Source organism: Callithrix jacchus, chromosome 19 (assembly GCF_049354715.1).
Source record: "Callithrix jacchus isolate 240 chromosome 19, calJac240_pri, whole genome shotgun sequence".
In the NCBI taxonomy this organism is placed as follows: Eukaryota; Metazoa; Chordata; class Mammalia; order Primates; family Cebidae; genus Callithrix; species Callithrix jacchus.
The window spans coordinates 15,778,527-15,795,770 of record NC_133520.1 but is presented as its reverse complement, the minus strand read 5'-3'; the positions used below and the strand labels follow the sequence as shown (position 1 = coordinate 15,795,770).

At 42.8% G+C, this 17,244-nt stretch overlaps 1 protein-coding gene across 6 annotated transcripts in view; it reads left to right on the top strand.

The window, feature by feature from the left end:
* The window catches only part of RPS6KC1 (ribosomal protein S6 kinase C1), a 336,154-nt gene that overhangs the window by 295,622 nt on the left and 23,288 nt on the right, over nucleotides 1-17,244 (top strand). For 5 of the 6 annotated variants that reach the window (XR_013529733.1, XR_008477939.2, XR_004737005.3 and 2 more), the window contains one exon: nucleotides 2,312-2,499. The exons of the other annotated variant lie outside the window; for it this stretch is intronic. The gene's annotated coding sequence lies outside the window, so the exon portion shown is untranslated. The remainder of the gene's footprint in view (nucleotides 1-2,311; nucleotides 2,500-17,244) is intronic. 6 annotated transcript variants of the gene reach the window in all.

Sequence of the window (17,244 nt, the reverse complement as noted above, 5' to 3'; positions counted from 1 at the left end):
GAAGATATTCAAGGCGAACAATCAAATGAAATGATATGTTATCCTACCCAGAGATAATTTAACATTTTATTGTATTGCCTTTTAGTCCTTTTTCTTAGAACATAACCATATGTGTTACAAAATTGGTATCATATATATGTATGTCTAGTGTATATATTTATATTCACATATACTTATTCACACACATATATTAAGTTTGGTATCCTATTTGGTACAGGTTTTGTATATGATTGTGTATATATTTTCTTGTCATCAAATGTTTTCTAAACATTTTAATGACTAATGTAGCAATTGATAGGTCTACAAAAACATACTTTTTTATATCTTATTTATCTTATTTTTTTATTTTTATCTTATTTAGATTTAGCTTATTTTTAGCTTATATTTAATTAAGTACATGTACATATTTACTTTCATAATTAACACTAAAATGGAATGTTTTCCGCCAGAATCCTCATGGGTATTTCTGATTATTTCCCTAGGATCAATTCTTAGAAGTCAAATTATAGGGCTAGGTTTGAACACTTTTAAAGTTGTGGCTGGATTTTAGTAGACACACGAAATGAGTTTAGAAGCTGAAAATTTTTCAGCATGAAAAGCTGCATGCTGAATGGAGGCATAGATGAAGTCTGTAAAAGTGCAGAGGACTTTAATTGGTCACGTAGAGATTTGCTAACCAAATCCAGAAATATTGCAAATACACAGCAATTTTTGGAATTCCATGAGAGTAGCTTTGGAGCCATGCAAAGAAGGTGAGATTTACTGGGTAGAGAGATCTGTGTGCTTCTTTGCCTTGAAAAGTGGCAACTGGCTAAAAATATAGACAGATTCTGTAAGATTTTAGATAATGGCTATGTGAATGGAGTTTTGTCATTGTGAAGTAGTATCATCAAGTGCCCAGAACTGAATGTTACAGTCGTGACACATGGCGATGAATGTGTGTTCTGACTGTGTGGCATGGGGCTGAGAGCAGGGATCACAGGATCTCTGAAGCCTTGGTACCTGGAAACTGTGACAAAAGGGCTCTTCAAATTGCCCGAGGTGACTTCTGGAACTCTAAAGATGGAAGCAGAGATTGATCTCTGGGAGAGATTCTTCTCTCTTATTTTGGGTGGGGGCATCACTTTTGTGAGTCTTCTTAGCCATGTAAAGGGATTTAAGTATCTACCTGATTTTCTTAGGGCTAACTGAACCAAATGTATATATGGGCATGCTGAGTATTCTGTTTAATAATATCAAATACTATTCTAGGCTGGAGGTGGTGGGAGGACACTTCAGGATTTTTTTTTTTTTTTTAAATGATGAGATTGGTAACTTTCCCTTAAGGGTTGGGAGATAAAGTTTTTGGTAAAAGGGCTATGGAGAAAAGAAGCAAGGAAAAATCAGCTCCAAATTTGTTGAAATTGTTTTAGTATTGAATATCAGTGTCTCCATTCCCTCCTTCCTTTATTTAATTTTTAACTCCAGGTGCAAGAAAAATTTTCAGTGTAATAAACAATGTGTTGTTTCATTGATGAGCCAAACAGTGTGTGTGGAAGTGCTGCAAAAGGTACAAAATGAACTGAGGCTTCCTTCAATATTCTCTACCATGATTCTAAAATTTAGAAAAATCTGTTTTTAAAAATAAAATATTATAATAGCTGCATATCAATTACTAAGTATGAATGATTAATTGAAAGATGCAAATGATGAAATATTAAATATGTTTGCCTTAAAATTTATCCTCTAAATTTTCTACCTTGTTGGAGGGGGTGCTGGTGGTAAGGCTGGGGCTCTGGGAATGGAGAGTTTCTCAGGAACCAAAATATTTTAGGAGACAAGGGAAGTGAAGGTCTTTTTTCCCAGAAAATTAGATGCAGTAATCATAGAAGGTAAAGGAAACTCGTACTGTAAAGATCGGCTCTTTGAAGGTGCTCAGTTGGAAGGAGGCTTCTACAACTTCTGTCTGAGATTGGGCAAGAACACAGATCCAAAAGGCGACTGTCAATCCGAGTTTAACCCAGTTGTGTTTGACTATGAGGTCTCCTTAAGATTAATCTATGATTAATATTAACTCTTGGCTGGGTGTAGTGGCTCATACCTGTCATGTTAGCATTGGGAGGCCAAGGGAGGAGGATTATTTGAGGCCAGGAGTTCGAGACCAGCCAGGCAAACACAGTGAGACCCATCTGTATCTATATCATCTAGATCTATTTCTCTATATCCATGTCTATATCTATATCATCTATATCTATAGAGAAATTCTCTATTGCTGAAAGCCTCACTAAGTTTACTCCTCATTCTCACCTCCATCCTTTGGTACCACTGCCAGAAACAGAAAGCCTATTTGGATGATTAAAGAGACACGGATGACAACAACAAGAACAACAGCAGGAAGCTAACCCTGGGCAGATTCCAGTACTCAACTGGGGGTAGGCAAATGCAATGCTGGACCTATGGACGCTTCTGCCTAAGATCAATGCCCACGGCGTTGACAAAGTATGCAAGAAGGTGCGCAAGGTATGTACTGCTAGGAACTTAGGCTATCTATTTAAAAATCAGTCAACCAACTTCTATTTGCTGAGCCCCCTTCAAGACCCCAGGTGAATGCATGGGGAGAAATCAGAACGGTGTGAGAGGGGAGGACTGTCCTCAGGCATTTACAAGACAACATCACTGGGACTTCTAAAGTATCAGATACACTCACTCATACGGTAGGATTTACTAATGTGCTGTGTGTATTTTCTGTCTCCACCAGCTAGAATGTAAGTTCAGCAGGGTGAAGATCTTTGCCTTGTTTTCCTCCCAGGGTCTTGAGCAATACTTGGCCTAGAGTTGGTTTCAGTATCCATTGAGTATCTGTTGAGCAAACAAATGCTGGTGGTGCTTCTCCAGGAATGCCCATCCCTTTGTACTGACACAGATAAGTACACCTATATCTCACTAAAAATGCACCAGGCACTGTTCCCGCCCTAAACATATCTTATTCATTTGCTCAATCCTCTGATGTAACTACTAGTATTATCATTCTAATTTTATAGATGAGGCAACTGAAGCAAAGAGAAGCAGAGGAGTAAGTAATTTACCTGTGGTGACCCAGCCAGCAGGTGCTGAAAGAGATTCTAACCAGGCAGCCTGGCTCTGGCATCCGTATCTTCACTATCACTTCGTTTTCCTTCTCTAGGACTTGGGTCCAAGGTGTCTGCTCAGCATAAAGGTGCATCCTGTGGCTGTGAAACAGCAAAGTGAACTGGCCTAGTCCTTTCTGGCTCTTTCTACTCAGGAGGTTGCTTTTAATGTCTCTTTTAGCCTGACTGCGTAATCAGCCTTTCTGAGGGCTGAGCTCTTATGATGAGTCAGGCTTACGTATTAGCTTTCCATCGATATATGGAAATTCAGAGGAAGGTCCTATTGCTTCCCTATGTTGGGTTAAGAGACATGGGAAAATGACCTGGAAAGGCAGACGGAATAGCCTGAAAGGTACAGAGGGCCCGCTAAAAGGGCCCCTTGTTAGCTGCTGCTCAGAGTCCCTCACAGCCGGAACCCTTTCTCCCATGGACTGACAGAAAGCCCATTAAGTGCTGGTGTATCTGCCCTTTTGGCAATCTAAGAGCGTGTCTAGCACATGAGTTCTGAGACCCTTACCTGTTGGCACCGTTCCTATCTGGGGCCCATTGTCAAGCTACCCTGAGCCTCAGTTTCTTCATTTGTAAAACCAAAGCTAATAGGATCTACCCTAAGGGTTTGTTGGAAGAATCCAAGGTGGTCAAATAGACAAAGGTCTTCGCATCACCTGGCACAATGAATGCTTAATAACCTTGCTGCTCTGACCCACCCTAGTTGTCTGAGTGCTGACAGGTGCCGATGGTAATGATCCCTCCACTTCTGTAGAGCTCAGGGATTAGAGCCCTCTCATATGTATGAACTCGTTGGAACTTCACAACTGCCCACCTGCCCTGACCTGGGAAAATCATTTTGTTACTTCTTTCCCCAAGAGATATTTTTTATTCTGATGAGTCAATTCAGGCTGAAGTGAACAATAACGGGCATTTTCTGTTTCTTATAACATAATAACTGAACCTGGGTAATATATGAAGAAAAGAAATTTATTTCTTATAGAGGCTGAGAGTCCAAGGTCAAGGGGCTGCATCTGGTGAGGGCCTTCATTGCAGTGTAGTCCATCGCATGGCAAGGGGGCTGAGTGTACTAGCTCAGTTCTTCCATCCTTTTCCTATAAAGCTACCAGTCTCATGCCCGTGATAACCCATTAATTCATTAACTCATTAATCCACAGATGGATTAATCTATTCTATTAGGGCTTTGCCTCATGACCCAATCACTTCTTAAAGCCTCCTCTTCTCAAGATTGCCACATTGGGGATTAAATTTTAACATAAATTTTGGAGGAGAAAAATATTCAAACCATAGCTATCCCTTGGCAGGAGAAGAAAATCAGGCCAAGTGCAGTGGCTCACACCTGTAATCTCAGCACTTTGAGAGGTCAAGGAGGGCTGATCACCTGAGGTCAGGAGTTCGAGACCAGCCTGGCCAACATGGTAAAACCCTGTCTTTATTAAAAAATTATAAAAATTAGTTGGGCATGGTGGTGGGCACCTATCATCCCAGCTACTCAGGAGGCTGAGGCAGCAGAATCACTTGAACCCAGGAGGTGGAGGTTGTAGTGAGCCCAGATCGCACCACTGCACTCCAGCCTGGGCAATAGAGTGAGACTCTATCTTGAAAAAATAAAACAATAAAAATCTCAGGGTTGAATGGGCACATAGGATTCGTTGAGCATCATAAATATCTGTTTCCATATTCTTGAGTGCTTTGGTACCCAGACAGTACACCAATAACATGTCTGGGTTTAGAGTTAGAGAAATCTTCTAGAATTTTCCTAGCCTCACAAAATTTCACAACACTTTACCTTTGCAAGTGCAGACCAGTATGAAGACAGTATGCATTGTATAATCTCACATCAAACCTTTGTATTTATCATTAAAAATGTGGCAACATCATTGCAGTCATAAACAGAGTTACCAAGGAAACCAGTTTATCATAATTAGCTATTTATTCCCTCTTCTTTCTCTCTCCCCCCACCCCCACCTGAGCTTTCTTTGGGCTGAAAGGTATGATAAGCTGTTATCAGCCTGGGCTCAGTGGCTAATTAGGTCCTAATATTGATTCATAGAATTACACTGTTCTTTTCCATAACTATGCTGTAGTGCATTGTCTGTGCTTATTAAAAATAGGCATGTGATGGAACAATTGGTTTATTATTTGTTTTAAATAGTCATAATAGCTGTTTCTCAGGGCAGTGGTGTATTAAAACCCAACAGACAGAAGATAAAAACTTTTGGCCTACAAAAGACTTGTGCCCTTTCTCTAGTGTTAGGAAGTAGTTGTGAAAGGAATTTTGCTTCCTGGATGGGGTTCCCAGTCCAACAGGCTTTTCCTCATTTTTTTGTTGTCTATTATAATAGAGAACATGAACTAAAACCCACATTCCACACCGACGTTCTAGAGCAGAAGTCTGCCACCTTTTTCTGTGAAGGGCCATACCGTAAGTAATTTAGATTTGTAAGCCATAAGTACTCTGTCCTAACTACTGGACTCTGCCTTTTATGGCTGGAAAATAGCAATTGACAATACGTAATGAATGCGTGAAGTTGTATCCTGATAAAACTTTATATAAACGGGTGGCAGGTCAGATTTGGCCTGTGGATTAAAGTTTGTAGACATCTATCTAGAGCCTTGGTCTCAAAGGGTAGGGAGTTAACTTGTAATTGGGCCCCCTGCAGTATGGGAGAAGGCTGGATGAGCCACCATGAGCCACCAGGAGCTCCTACTGGGCTATTTGGGCGGGGGTGGTCTCTCCCTGCTTTTCAATCTCTCATTAAGAGGGGTGGTTTCTCACAGTGATCCCCCGCATAGAGGGGTGGACTAGGGAACCAGGTAACCTGGAGTAGGTCCTGACTTGGATGCTTAACTGGATGACATTTTCTCATCTGTAATGGTCTCTACCACCTGCCCCAAAGAGCTGCGAGACACACGGAGATAATGCATGGGAAAGGACTCTGTGAACTGTAAACCGCCAAAGCATAGAACCATAACAGCTACTAAGATGTTGCTTGATAAGTTGAGTATTTGCTTTCTGGGCCCCATAGCAGAGGAAGTCAAGGCATAGGTGGATCAGAATATGGCTGTTTAGTGCAGGGATTGGCAAATGTTTTTGGTGAAGGGCAGATAGTAAATATTTTAGGCTTTGTGGGCCACACAGTCTCCATCATTCCTGTTCAACTCTTCATTGTAGCACAAAAGTAACCATAGACAACACATAAATAAATGGGCGTGGCTGTGTTTCAATGAAACTTTATTTATAAAAACAGGCAGTAGGCTGAACTATAGAGCAACCAGAGTTGCAGAATGGGAATGACCCCTTCAGGTGTTAGTCCACCTGGCATCTCAAGAGAGCCTACCCTTTACCACCCTTCTGGGAAACTGTCCACCTTGAGTTTTAATTCTTCCAGTGGTCAAGTTCATGATCTTCTTGGCTGATCCATCTTCATACAGTTTTGGTTGTCAGAAATTTCTTGCTGATTCTCAACCAAAATCTGTCTTTCTGTATCTTTCCCCCATTTGTCCTAGTTCTATGCCTCAGCATTTTCCAGAACTTTCAGATTAATCTCTTCTTCATATGACAGTTCTTTGAATATTTGAAGATGGAGGTCGTAGTCTTCAAGTCTTCTCCTCACCAGGCTGAACATCAGCAGCTCCTGGAACTGTTTCTGTATGACATGGTTTTGAACCTTTCACCGTTCAGGTTGCTCTCCTCCGCACAAGTCGCAGTTTCTCAGCTTCCCTCCTAAATGGCATATCCAGTATTGGGCACACTATTGCATGCATGTTCTGACTAATATAGAGCAGGAGCATAGCCTCCTTTGTTCTAGACTCGGTGCTTCTGTTCATGCAGCCTGAGGTCACGTGTGCTCTTTGGGTGAATACGTCACAATGCTGGATTTTACTGAGTTGATGTTGACTGAGACTTTTAAGTCCTTTTCTTTCATACTACAAAGTTATGGCTGCCCCATCCTGACTAGTGCAAGTAAGGATTACTTGGATTTCCAGCAAAAATCCTTTGGCTGCTTTGTATTCAAGGTCAAAATCCTTTTGAATTGAGATTACACTTCTTTTCAATCTTTGGGTAGTCTGTGACTTAATGAGAATGTGACTGCGATGTAAAATCAACCACATGTCTTCACACAGCCTACCATGAATCCTGCCGTGGTTGAAGATATAGCCTCTAAATCAGTGCTACTCAGTTTTTACTAGTCTACGAAAAGATAAGGCACTTACTCCAGAATGCAAATAAAAGCGTTGTTTCCTTCCTTGAGAAAGTCTTGGTATGAATAAAATGTCAGCTGAACTAAACGTGGTGCTTTGTGGCATAGCTGATTTGCAGCGGGCAGGTAAGCAGGGCCTCTCAGACCACGCATTTTGACTAGCAGGGCTCTAAATGGCTAAGTTCTTGATCGAAACTCTAACTGGCTTAGGGAGGGTAGATAGGAAGAAAAAAACATCTTCAAAAGCAGTAGAAAGGATTATGGTGATTAGATGAAAATTAGCCTTGAGATTCATTCTAAGTTAGGAACCTAATGGAAAACCTCTTCAGTTTCTTTTATTTCTAAAATGAGGGCTCGATTTCAGTGATTATTCAATGCACATCTGTTGATCTCTTAATCTGTGAGAAGCATTGAGCTTGGAACCGAGTAAGGGGTTACAAATTTAAATAAGATATGGCGGGAGTCCTGGCTGGAGAGCCTTAAATGCAAACGAATAACAAATTGTGGCGGAGGCTGCTAGTGGCTTCCTCCTACGTAATTCTTTGCTTTCACCTTAGGAACAGAAGGCTGATGGTATTCACAGCAGCCATGTCCTCAGATAAAAGACCACATAGTTCAGACTCCTTTGCAGTTAGACTTAATCATGTGATTTCCAGTAATCATCTCACAGCACGAAGGGGCTTTAATGACGGGGGTTTTATGCTGTAGGGGTTTTGGGGCAGAAGGATGGAAGGAACCCAGATCTCTGATGACTGTCTACCTGTGGGCTTCTTTTACACAAGAGGGTAGATCCTTGTGAGTGCTGCTCCTGCTATGCAAAGCCAAACCTCATCCTAAAGTGATAGAGAATTTGATTTGTAGGGAGCGGCCTCCTACAAGAAACGGAACTTAAAATATGCTATTGACTCAGGGGAGGAGGTGGGAAGGCAGGTATTTAGAGCTCAGATTTTGCAAATTGGAAATCTGATGACTCTTGCTGTGCATTGTTAGAGCATTCGATTGAATTGTTGCCTATTGTAACTGGGAAAACAAACCATAAGTTGACTGAAGCTGTAGCTTTAGGGGAAATGGCAGCAAAAATTCATAGTGACAGCAAGAGTGTTGGCTTGCTGTCTCCTTCTTGCTACTTCTAGCAAAGTCCTGCAAAAGAGAGCTGGCCAGTCTGTGACAGATATGGAGAGAAATGCTGCTTTGCTCAGAAGGTGTTCTCAGCCTGCGGCCTGCAATCTAAGTTTATTGAGATTCCTATAATTTGAAGCTTTGTCGGTTTTTATGCTGCAAGATGAAGCAGGAGTTATTAATCTGTAGTATCTCCAAACCAGCACCTTAGAAGGAAATGGCCGGGCGCGGTGGCTCAAGCCTGTAATCCCAGCACTTTGGGAGGCCGAGGTGGGTGGATCACGAGGTCAAGAGATCGAGACCATACTGATCAACATGGTGAAACCCCGTCTCTACTAAAAATACAAAAAATTAGCTGGGCATGGTGGCGTGTGCCTGTAATCCCAGCTACTCAGGCAGGAGAATTGCCTGAACCCAGGAGGCAGAGGTTGTGGTGAGCCGAGATTGCGCCACTCCAGCCTGGGTAACAAGAGTGAAACTCCATCTCAAAAAAAAAATAGAAGGAAATAAGGTGGAGGCTCACCATGGCAAAGTCAGAATTAGGCGCGTTACCTTCCACAGTTGCGTACTGTCTGCCTCTGAACTTACTTTATGTTAGAGATTAAATCCTTGTCTTTAAGCTTCTGAGATTTGGGGTTTTCTGTTTCTATAGTGGAACTTGATCTTAATTGACACAAAGTTTTCTTCTGTCATGCTGAGGAGTCTGCACATTACAGATAAGACCTGAGAAGAGTGGGTTGGGGGAGGTAAGGAGTAGGCAGCTTCTAAGATGGTCAAGGTTATAGGGTATGAGCGAGGTTTCTTTTCTCATACCTTCCTGCACCTTGGCTTGTTGGGATCCTGACATTCTACCATTACCTTCCAATTCCTTTAATTTTCAGTGCCTTTTCAAAGGCATTTCAGATGTTGAAAGTCTCTTCCTAATGAGTTTCAAATACCCAGAGTAGGAGATGGACACAATAATATTCTAGCCCCTGACAGCTACCAAAGACCCCTGGCCCTATGGGGCCAAGCTCCTCTGGGTGGGAAGGGCACTGGGCGGGAATCAAAGAGATGTCACAGAGAAATGCAGCCAAGCTCACAATTCCACTAAAGGCTGGTGCAGCCTGGCATGCCGGGATACTGGGATGTTTCTCAGTGAAACCCATTCTTTAGGGCTGAACCTGCGTGGTGTCAGTGAAGTGGAATTTGATCCATGTAGACAGCTGATCTGGACATTTTTGGCCTGGATTATTTGTTTGGCTGTCTCCACTGATCAAATTAACTGGATAATTGCCAAATCTCTTCTCAGTTGTGCTCCCTTAGGCAGCTGGTGCGGCCAGCAGGATGGGGAGGGAACCTCCAAGGACAAGCCAGATTAGAGAATTAGCACATATTTGCGACCTGGTTGACCTAGGGAACTGTCCATTTAATCAGGGTGAGAATTGAGGGCCTGGGTTTAGGGAAGGTGAGAGCTTTGGCCCTCCTGACGTTACAGGCAGAAAGGTGCCACAGTGGCGCAGCCTGCATTTTCCTGAAGAAACCCTCTAGACCAGCGTGGAAGACGGTGCCAAATCTATCTAGGAGAGCTGCCCTAATTCTGCTCTCACTGCCCCCCCCACCCCACAGGTGCCTGTGTTGAAGACATAGGATAGTCTTATCTCTAACCAATTGCAATGTGGGAAGGTGAGTTTCTTACCTCTAGGGCCAAGCAAAGCTCAAAAAGATGCTGTGTAAAAGACAGAGAAAGAGCTCTCCTTTGTGTTACCTCCTTCTCAGGGGTGGTGAGACCCCAGGCTCTAGCTCGTACTAAGACACTTTGGACCTGACCTGTTTCTCTGGTTGTTTTGCATGCATCTTGTCTCCACAACCAGGATACGTCTTTAAGAACATGATCTTTTGTGGGTCTCCTCAGCACCTAGTGGAACCTGTGGCACATGATCAGTGCTCAGTGAGCTGGCTGGTTCACTGCGTGATTCAGTGAGAACCGTTGAGCACTGACAGGCTTGTGCACTCTGGGAAGCATAAAATGGCCAGGCCTAAACTGAAAGGCTCCTGCTTCACAGGGCAACACATGATCGCAGTGCGGTATGGGAAAAGAGAAAATAGCTTTCAATAGGAGAGAGATATGGGGTATTAAATGCGGTTGGAGGCCAACACGCTCTGACTGAGCCAGACCCCGGAGAGGGCTGCGGAAATAAGGGAGGTGTTATTAGTCCCATTCAATAGATGAGAAAACTGAGGTCGAAGGGATTAAATGACTGACTTGCTCAAGGTCTTGCTGCTAGTGTGAGCTGGAACCAGGATTTAAACTCAGGTTTGCTGACTGTCTTTGCAGAGAGACTCTACTCTAGACTGATCCTCTTTTAATGGATTGCATCATGGCCTTCGGAGTTGGGGACAGGGCGGTGGCACTGAGTGCCAGAATGGGGCAGAGATGTCAAACTTGTGCCCCATGACCTGAAGCAGTCTACAGATGGGTTTGTTAGAGTCCTACAGTGTTGTTGTTTTTAATTGTAGTAAAATACACATAATGTTGATCACTTTAACTGTTTTGAGCGTACCTTTCAGCAGTGTTACGTCTACTCACACTGCTGTGCAGCCAATCTCCAGAACTTTTTCTTCTTGCACAACTGCAGCTATACCCATTAAACAACGACTCCCCATTCCTCCCTACCCTCAGCCCTTGTCAACGGCCATATCTACCTGCTGGCCCTGTGAATTTGACTCCTCTAGGTACCTCCTATCGGGTAGGAACCAGAGTGTTTGTCTTCTTGTGTCTGACTCACTTCACTTATTATAATGTCCTCGAGGCTCATCATGTTGTCGCGTGTCAAAATTTCCTTCCTTTTTAAGGCTGAGTGGTATTTCGCCGTTACGTAGACACCACGTTTTGTAGATCGATTCATCTGTCAGTGGGACCTTTGGTAGCCGTGATGAACCATCTTTTGGCTGCTGTGATGAACATGGGTGTGCAAATGTCTGCTTGAGTGCCTGCTTTTAATTCTTTTGGGTATATACCCCATGGTGGCATTGCCGGATCCTATGGTAATTTTGTGTTGACTGGTTTGAGAAATTGCCAAGCTGTTTTCCACGGTGGCTGCCCCACTTTGCAGTCCCACCAACAGCGCACAAGATTTCCAGTTTCTCCGTGTCTTCTTGTTACTTTCTGGTTGTTGCTGTAGTTTGTTTTTAATAGTAGCTATCCTAGTGGTTCGCAAATATTTAGAAATGAAGATGTTTTACATAATGATTCAGATCTCTGGCTTCACTTGACAAAATAAGAATCCCTGCCACTTCTGCATAATATAGTCTGCTGGGCCGCAGTGGTGGCCTGCATTGAAACGGGGCACAGACTTTCCAGTTACCTGCAGAGCACACTCACTTCCTCTACTCCCAACCTGACCTCTCCAGGCATTCAAACTTGTGAGCCTCGGGGGCGGGGGACCAGAATGCCCTCTTCCTGCTCACCATCATCCTGGAGGGTCTTCATGAACATACTCCAGTAGTCACAGGACCGGACAGGAGTCAGAAATCTTGAGCTGTCTGTCATTCCATCTCTGTGATTTGGGGCCAATCACTTCACCTCTTCGTTACTGAAAATGCAGTCCTGCCATGCTTGCTGTGCAGCTCCTAGCAAGTCTGTGGTAATGGAGACAGGCAGCGGAAACGCAAGCTCTTCATAAACTCTTGGACTGAAAATAAAGGATCCGCTGATTGTGGTGATGGAGAAATGGGTGGAGCCTGTGCAGCTGGGTGCTGCTGAGAGAGGGGTGTCTGTCTGCACCACCTGGGCTGGGGCCTCCAGCCCACCTTCTAACAGGGCACCTGGAAGTGGTTGTTGACAAGCCCAGCTTCTGGGCAAATGCCCCAAATATTTGCCTTCAGATCCACTGAGAAACCACCGATCAGGTGGGATGTAGGTGCAGGAGGCTCCCTGAAGCCTTTGTCAACAGGCCCTTTGGTCCTGAACCCAGATAGGCCCGGCCCCCCGGGGACTGGGCACATATCTGCGTGTGGCTGTCCTGTGGAGGGGGAGCGGGCTGAGTGTCTGCCTGTTGATCCTAGCTTTTTTCTGTGTGTGAGTTTGGCAGCAATTGCCCTCGAACCATTTCTGTTGAACTCCTTCTCCTGGGAACTTCTGCCTTGTCATTTAAAATAGTTTGGGAACTTCAGATTTAGCCCAGTGTCAGAGCAGTTTATTTGATCTGTAGGCGTTTTTGTTTTTAAAATTCATGACAAGTTCCTTGCAACATGTTTTATTATATTTTCACCACCTGTTCCACCTTGGGGGTGGTATTAAAATCTGGGACCATCCATCTATTGGCCTTTTCTTTTTTTTTAAGTTTCTTTATTTGCCATTTATATGAGTCTTGCAAACACACACACACACACACACAATGTGAATTTAAATATGGAAGGATATACATACAAATATATACATATTTAATATATAAAAATAAATATGTATATTCCCCTCTCTCCCCTTGTGGCTTGACTGGCTTTAAACTGTGGTTGTAATGTTCAGGGAGTATGTTTGACAGACTAATTATGGAGCTTTAAATGATAAATTTGTTAAATAAATACTTAGAAAATCATTTGCCAGTGTGAAGTGTTATCTCTGTGAACATTAATAGCAAAATAATTATCACAATATCTACTCCTCTAAAGAAAAAGCATTTGAAAACTTTACAACATCTTTCAGCTTCCACTGAGGTGGAACTGGAAGGGTAGTGTGCCCATTTTTACAGATGGAAAAATCAAAGTCTTTACACAGATATTTAACAAGGGTAGCTGGAGGGCCAGTGTTGGAGGTGGGGGTCCATCCCCAAAGCCTGACATCCATGCAATTATCTGAAGATCTCCTTAAGTTAATCAGGACAAGGTCCCAGGACATAATTAGAGCACTATGTGCTGTTTCCTTTCTCTAAAAGTGTAAGTACAGCATGATGCATTCAGGTTTAATGGTGGTCTTATCTGAGCCCTTGGATCCAGCTGTTCCTGAAGCCTAGTTTTTCAGTTATGTATGTCAATAAACTACTTTTGGATTTCTGTTACATGAAATCAAAAATCAAAAAACAAATAAAAAAACCCATCCATAAGTAACCTATACTATCAAGAGTTAAGCGTTACAACATATTACCTACTTCAACTTAAAAATTTAAAACAATGTGAGGGGGCATATTATCGTCTCCATATCTTAACAGATATAAAAACAGATATCCATGTAGAATATCCTATTGCTTAAAAGAGCAGGCCAACAAGTATTTAGGGCTCAAAAGAAAGCAAGCTTCTCTTAGAATAAAAAGTAGCCAATTGCACCTTCCATGATTTCACTGGATCCATAACATGGTTCCCTTTGCTGAGAATTTCAGGAAGGATCTGTCTGTGGCATTTAGACACTGAATTTCCCTTTATTGCCACCGAAACCAGAATCCTCCCAAGGGCAGTGAAGGAAACCTCTGTATCCTCTGAAGGCTCCTGCTTTTCCTGTTTCATAGAGGAAACTGGAGTATTGCATGACTGGTAATGCAATGAATAAGAATGGCGTGTGTAAGTAGAATTTGCAGAGCTCCATCCTGAAGCAGACATAAAGCCAGGATCTTGTAATGGTTAAGAGCATGGATCTTGGTATCATGTAAACCTAACTGGAGCAAGTTATTTGACCGCTTTATGTATCAATTTCCCCATTTATAAATGAGAACACTATGGTTGATAGTCAATGCTCGATAAATGATAGTTATCCTATTATTTCACAAAAGTTCAATTAAATAAATCTGGATCAGTGAGAGTCACAGTGTTCATTAGTATATTGGAGACTTGAAGGTGTCCTCCACTAAAGCAAACTGATTACTTTCATTTATCCCAGTGTTTTCAAATCTGACTTATCATGTGATACTTTTCTCTTAGGGTAGTTTTCTGCAGAACTAAGGTTCAATGGCACACACTTTGAGAAACCCCAGGGGTTGTACCTTATAGTAATTGAGGGGGATTCATTAGGCCACCACTAGGGGGTGTGCCAGCCAAGTTTTCCGATTCTCTGTGAGAAAAGAGGGTTTGCTCTAGGCTTCCAAAGAATAGAGCTTTTGAAAGCTTCAGTGGAGAGGGACGGCAGGCCGGGAGAGTCCAAAATTCCAAAATGGCAATGGCTTTGAGGAGCAAGGGAAGAAAAGAGACGCGGTCACACCATGTGGAAAGCTGGGAGAACTTTTCTTGCCCTTTCTGTTTAGATGTACGAATGGCTAACCTTCCAATCTCAGAGTGGCTGGAATGAGAAATGTGGCCCGAAGACCAGGCCAGGACTAGGTTGGGGGACAGCAAGGGAAGGGCCTGCAACGGAGCTCCGGAGGCCTCTGGGAGGGAGGTCTTGGCTCTGGACCTCCAGGAACCCATGTGATGGGGAGGGAACATTTCAAAGATGAACCGTGTCCAGGATTTTTGGTTTCTGTGTCTCATATATTTACTACTACAACGACAACTACTACACACACACACATACACACATATATACACACACACACACATATACACACATGCACACAAATATATACACACATATACATACGGATATACACACATATATACACATATACACATATATACACACATACACACAAATATATACACACATATACATATGGATATACACACATATATACACACATACACACACATATTCACACATACACACAAATATATACACACATATACATTACGGATATACACACACATATATACGTATGCATACACACATATATACACATATATACACACATACACACACATATACACATACACACAAATATATACACACATATACATATGGATATACCCATACATATATACACACATACACACACATATACACACATACACACAAATATATACACACATATACATACCGATATACACACATGTATACATAGGCATACACATATACACATATACACACACACATATACACACATTCACACATAGACATGCACAAACATATATACACAGTCCACACACATAAATACACACATATTTAATAAATACATGTTTTCTGATAACCTAAGTTTTTCTCTTAACCTTGTGCAAACTGTGTGTATCTGTTGTAAGTGATTTAAGGTGGTAGAATTTAGAGGTGAAGGCGAAATGCCAGATAATAAAAGTGTTCATAATAGAAAATTTGGGGAAAACACAGAAAAGCAAAAAGAAATTACTTGCCATCGGCTCCCTACCCCCAAGAAGAAGTTGAGGGATGTAGGAGGTTGTATAAGTAATTGGGCATTTGAGGGAGCACCTACTGGTTAGGATTCTTTTGGTGATAAGCAACAGAAATCCAATTCAAAGGGCCTAGGTAAAATGGTGGCTTGATTGTAAGGATCTGGGGTTGTCTGTCTCATGGACCCCAAGGGTGGAAATGTGGCCAGGGCTCAGAAACAGCAAGATGGGGGGACCCATGTGTTGTCAGGACACTCCTTCCCTAACTCTTTCTTTCTCTGCATTTGCTTCCTCCCTGCTCTACTTTTATGGATTGGCTGCCCAGGGGTCTCTGGCCCACAGGGCCAGACACATGGGCCCACAGCTGCAACTACTAGGCATGCTGTCCTATCATTTCTGCTGCTGGAAAGAGAAAGATCCCCTCAGTTCCAATTCCAGATTTACTGGGAAAGGAGAGAATGGTCCTGGCTTGGGTCAGATGGCTACCCTGGACCAATCAGCTATGGCCAGAGGCCAGCCATATTGTATATAATGGCTCCTCTTGTGACAACTGTGTTTGTGTGTGTGTGTGTGTGTGTGTGTGTGTGTGTATTTGTGTGTGAAGTTTCCAGAAAAGCTGGAAACAAGGACAGGGAAAGTAGACACTGACAGACAAAACAATATCTAGTACTGTATATGTCTTCCATATTTGCATAACTGCCATTATACTGTATGTAAATGTATCTTGTTTTTATGTTATGTCATTAGCATTTCCCCAGTCCCCAAAATGTTTGCAAATTGCATTTTGGATTATTGCATTATATTCAATAATTTGGATTTACTTAGCAAATTCCCAACTGTTACATATTTTGGTGGTTTCCATTTTTTAAAAAATTGCACACTTAATGATCTTGAGGTGTTGAAAAAATTTCAGCTATCGCTAGTAATGCGATGGTGGAAGACAATTTTCCTGATTCCATGCAAGAATTCGGTACATTATTGCGAAGTGAAAAAAAAAAAGGATTTGACCCCACAGTTCCCCATCCTGTTTCAATGATGTGAACTGTTCCCCGGATTTCACCTCCTGCTCTGCTTCTCTTTCCCTTTCTCTCCTTCCCTACTTCACAAATGGCAGTGGGAGTTGATGGCTGAGCACTGCAGAGAATGGGCAGGCAGATAATTGCGGGGAGTCCCCTGGGGCCCCAGGCTTGCCTTGTTGCTGCGTTTTCTTTCTGGAAATAGATCTAGGTAAAGTGAACCATACGCATAAACTCTGCTACCTTGGAATGAACATTCAGCACTCTCAAAGTTAGGCATCTCAGGAATGAGGCTCTCTTCAGATGAGGCTGAGGAAGTCATACCAGAGAATCTGGGGCTGGCGACACTCAGGGAGAAGAGGAACGAGGTGGCGGGCTTGTGCTCAGGGTTGGGGGTGGGGGGTGGGGCACCTCGGCAAAGATTGGCTTCTCAGTCTGTGTGACATTCCTAACCACCTTGCTCTGGGGACCAAGTAAGAGTCGCCCAACCACTAACCTGCCACATTCTCCTCTGGGAAGGTCAGCCTTGGGATGCTGGTGGTTTTCAACATCCTGTGATTTTTCCCAAGTTGGAGTTAAACGTCTGCTCAGGCTGAAATGTGC